This window comes from Bidens hawaiensis, unplaced genomic scaffold (genome assembly GCF_021521415.1).
Source record: "Bidens hawaiensis isolate Kalapana, Puna unplaced genomic scaffold, B.hawaiensis_p1.1 tig00066623_1, whole genome shotgun sequence".
Classification (NCBI taxonomy): Eukaryota; Viridiplantae; Streptophyta; class Magnoliopsida; order Asterales; family Asteraceae; genus Bidens; species Bidens hawaiensis.
Window position 1 is genome coordinate 1 of NW_027506601.1, and position 5,595 is coordinate 5,595.

The following is a 5,595-nucleotide window of genomic DNA, read 5'->3' on the forward strand; positions in this document are numbered from 1 at the left end:
GCTGTCTCACTCCCTGCTCCCACCACATGCACACTTCCTCCAACCTAGAGAGTAGATCGAGAGAGATGGAGAAAATAAATAGATGGTGGCGATGGTTCAGGTGGTGGCGGTCGTTCAAATGGTGGTGGTGGTTCAGATTGTGGTGTTGGTGGTGGTATGGCTGTTGATTAGGGTGAGGATGGGGTAGAATATGGTTGGTTGTTGGATTTTTGAATTTTTTTATTTTTAAAAAGAATTACACATAAGCCTGCCACGTAATTAAAAAATGCCATGTCAACATCTCCACGAACAACGTTAGCTATCTGTTAGCGAGGGAGTGACAAAACAAATATGTTGAAAGTTAGGAGTGGCGTATAACAAATCGAAAGTTGGGAGTGATATCAACCAATTGGTGAAAGTTATGAATATTAAAAATCAATACCCCTTTACTTTATAGTCATCAACGAAGAATGGAATGGATTCTTGATCTTAGATTGTAACTTTCATATAATTGAATTACTCATTTAGAATTTCTCTTCTTGTTCACCTATATATATATATATATATATATATATATGTTATTTTATGAAAATTTAAAAATCAACCCCAAAATGATTATATTCTCCGATTAAGTTAAAAAGAAGATTTATTATTAGAAATATTTGTGTCCACGGATAGATACTTGGTTCTTACCAATACTATTCTACATATACGATAAGTACACTTGCCTATTTTTTGTATGTTTAGTTTTAGTAGAAATTACTTTTATAAATTTAAAACACGATCTTGTGAGAAGCTAAAATTCTATCCTTTATATTTTACCACACCACACACACAACATCAAAATGATAGAATATAAGCTCAGAGAAGTTGAACGGCTTGTTTAAAAATAAAGCAACAAACGCCGGTTGTAGCATAATATGGCACTCATCGAATCCGCCTTTGCATCCACCGAGACAATGTATAAGTACATGTAGCAAGTACTTATAATGCTCACAAAGGTATGCATTGTTGTATTGGGACTTAAAACCAGACAATGCATAATACGACACTCATTCGTCAGCTCTGATACCAATTATGAAAATGTTACGCGAGCCAAGATCTAGTCGCTAACACGATACATCAATCATATACGAGACGATACGTTAAACTAATACTTTATTGATACATTAAAGGATGAATACGTTACATACATTAAGCTATTCTAGAGAGAATCCGGCATGGTAACATTACTTGAATACATTAAGCACGGATCTCTTTGCATATTCACTAGGGAAGGCCTATTTATAGGCTACCCTCATTCGCTAATCATCACTAACGAATGAGGTCTCTCATTCGTTAGACACACCTAACGTATAAGGCTTCCCATAGCGGATGACCTCTCATTCGCTAAACATCCTTAGCGATGGGCATTACATTAACGAATGAACCGTCATACGCTAAACATCCTTAACGTATAAGCTTCTAACTTAAAGAATGAGCTTAGTCTATAACGAATGAACCTCATTCGCTAATCATGCTTAGAGAATGAGACATATTACATTAAAAATAAGGACTAAACTACCCCTAACTTATTCGATCAGTTGCGGACAAGAAATTATGCACTAACATTATATTAGGGGAAAGAGATCAAAACAAGTCCTTTAAGCAAAATCCTTGATTAATATGTAGCAAATATATACGTATTATTGAGAGTAAATGAAAAATGATGATGATGTGTGTGTTTAATACGAGAGAAAATGAAAAATGAAACGTGTGTATGTGTGTGAAATTCACGGCCAAAGGGAAAGAAATGCAAGCCAAGAGTTAACCAACTTAATATGTCACAATTTATATCATAAACTCTCATAATTGGTTGTATAAATGTCATACTTAATGCATTCTCTTTAACTATTTTTTAAATCAATTTATACTAATTTTAATTTAATATAAGTGTGACATGTAACATCTTTTATAATACATTTTCTCTAGACAAACAACATAGCGTAATTATGTAATACACATAACATGTAGCCTCTAACATCTTATAACATGTAGCATATGTAACAGTGACCATATAACACTTATTATATTTTAATGCATTTCATTTTTATTTGTCACACTCCAGCTTAGGGCCTAGGCGTATGACCAATAGTTGGTACATGTTTCGTAAATATATTAGAGTTGCGGTGTATTTTAGCAAAAGACTTTGGTTATAATAAAATATTAGTTTATTTGAACACTTCTCGGATAATAAATACCCGAATGTTTGATTTATAAATCATGCTTTGTAAGGCGCCGTTACCGGTGCCCTACTTGGACGTTGGATTTACTCATAAACACAGTTCTAAATATCAGAGTTAATTAAAACTTTACGCGGAATATCAAACTTTCATAAACATTACATAATAATTCATAGCTTGTTTTAAAACATTCTTGTCTTTCAACATTAAAACATTAAATATAAAACATCATCGGTCTTCAGATGCCAGACTCTTATTCTTCTGTCATGTGTCCCCGCTCAAGCCAATTGTCGCATTCTACTCACCTGCGTGCATACTAAAAGTCAGCTATGCTGAGTGAGTTCTAGATAATCATACATCATACAATACATACACTTACCTTCAATTATGCATCCGAAGATACATAATAATTACTTTACTATTTTACTTTCATTACATAACTTCATACATACATACATACGTACATACATTATTATATTCATACTATATATTTACTGTCCTTTCTATCTCAGATATTATTAGGGTCTGATCCCTTCCTTTTCTATCTCAGATATTATTAGGGTCTGATCCCTATTTCCTTTGTCTATCTCATATATTATTAGTATCTGATCCCTTTCTTGTCTATCTCAGATACTATCAGGGTCTGATCCCTCTTTACTTCTCTATCACAGATATTATTAGGGTCTGGTCCTTTTCTTCTCTATCTCAGATATTATTAGGGTCTGATCCCTTACTTCCTCGTCTTCGTATATTCTATCTTTACATACCCGTAACGTACACATACATTATTTACTCATTCATACATATTCATATGTTGTACATATATCTATCATACACATCCATCTATTATATGCATACCTCCATTGTCAATACGTGCAATATCCGAAGATCGTTCACGTACCGACAAGCTTTCGTTCACATTCAAGATATACATAATTAAGATATAAATCATACATGGCATACACTTACCATTTAGAGTAAGTGTATTAACTATCACGTCGAGTATGCACACAGCCCCGAAAACATAACAAGGAAATGGGGCTAGAAACTCACCTGAATGCGGTTACGTTCGCCGTTAATAGTTATTCCCTCTTTTTAGTTGTGAACGGCTAACTGTATAATAATTACACATATCAATTTACTATCACTACTCATATCGTATTTCTAGTTTAATTATGGCCCTCAACGAACGGGGGTCCGGGGGCAGTGCCCCTGGCAACGGGGTTTTAGGGGCGGCAGCCCCTAGCGGGGTCCAAGAGGCAAGCCCCTGGCTTGGGTCGAGCTGCCAGGTCAGCTTGGAAAAATTTTATTTCCATTAACTGTCTAAACACATTTTCCATTAGGACTTTAAATTATTATTCTAATTCGCTAACTCACTCTCAATAACGAATTAAGCCTGATTCGTTATCTGATCATAGCCTGATTCGTGGTCTAATTCATTATCAGAACTTAGCGAATTGGTGAGTAACGAATCACCTGATTCGTTATCTTATTCGTCATCTTACATGATCTGATTCGTTATCTAAACATGACTTGATTCGTTATCTTAACATAACGAATTGGGTGAGTAACAAATCACCTGATTCGTTATCTTGTCACAACGAACTGGGTGAGCTAATTCGTTATCCTGACATAACGAATCAGTGAATCACCTGATTCGTTATCTTTTCACAACGAACTGGGTGAGCTAATTCGTTATCTGGACATAACGAATTGCATCAATCTTATCCAGACTTTGACCCAGAGGTCAAAGTCAAAACCATCAAGAACATCAACACAGTCAGCATATGCCAGATCCCGATTAATCCTCAAATCTTTACGAAATAACACAAAATTGGTATCAATCTACTCGTATTCATGACGCCAACAAACCCCAATCAACAAAACCATCAATCAGTCCGTTTTTGATGGTGCGATTTATACATATATACATACGGCTCCCTTAATCAAACTATTAACCCATCAAATGTTAGTGAATTTAAGTGGGGTTTGTTTCGTTGGATTCGTTTTTACCATTTACACATGGATCTATGATTTCTAGACGAAATATGAACCTAAACGAACAAGTTCTAGTTATAAACGTACCTTAAACGAGTCGATCTACGAACACGGTCTATTCTTGATGTCATTTTGGTTCGTCTCAACGTTCTAGCACCAATAATCTCGGGTTTTCGCCTTCGGATCTTGACTCGGGTTATATGATAGTTTTTGTGTGTGTTTTTGATGGTGTAGGCTATGGTGCAGAGACGAATAAAAAGGAAAGGATTATGGTTTAAGGGGTATTTATACTCCCTTAAGCGCATGTACCTAAGGCCCATTCCATCTTTTATTCTATCTTCTAAAGTCCAAGCCCACTCTCTCATAGTTTATTATCTAATCTGATACACGACACACTATTAAATAAACGAAACTTGTTTTATTATTGTAGGTTCCCAGCCGGATCTACACAGGAGTATCTCGTAACACGAGGGTGCGGAATCCCCACGTATACGATACAAGTGTTGAGACGATTAATACGTTGAATATATATGTAAATACACGAGAGTATAAGATAATGCTTGATATATTGCTAAGACCAACACGTGATTAAAAGAATCACAAAAAACCAATCGTTCCCACCTCTCTATTGAAAATGCCGAAGATATGAGTTTATATAACTCGACAACTTCGCCTAACATACTAGGAGAAGTTGTCATAACTTCACTGTCCTTCAAGTTTGCCCAACACATGGCGAACATATAAGAAACAATATTCAACACAAAACAAACAATCTAAACGATTACAGACACAAACAAACACAAGATACTGAACTACTGACATCATGCACCAACAGACTCCCCATTGGCAGTAGCTTCATATCTCTATCTTCTTTCTCGTGTCTTGTAATCCAAAAATCTCGTACCACTCGTCTTCAAGCATGAACGCCCTGTCTTACACAGATAGAGACCACCCTATGGTACTTCTTAGCTTCTTCCTTCCACGCAGGAATGTAGAATATCTTCTTATCATTGAGTACCTGCAAATCAGCTTGAGACAAATTAACCAAATGCGTGGGATCATACACTCTCAGAATCTCCTGTTCATCCTCATCTTCCATAACAGCTTCAGCAGTCTTGCAATCAACATACCACCACTTGAGATCCTTCAACACATCCTTGGGCATCATCTTCATCAGAACCTCTTTCAAGCATCGAATCGGCTTGTATTTCATCACCATCCAAGGCTTACCATCAGCCCTCATTCCTCTTTCCTTGTCTTCTACCAACCTTCCTTTTTGTGGCTTCAACAACTCAAACTTTTTCTCTTTCACACTTTCTTTCCACACAATCTTTCCAACCCATCTTGCAAAGTCGTCATCACTTCACACTCAGGCAATGTGTTAAGCAATCTCAAA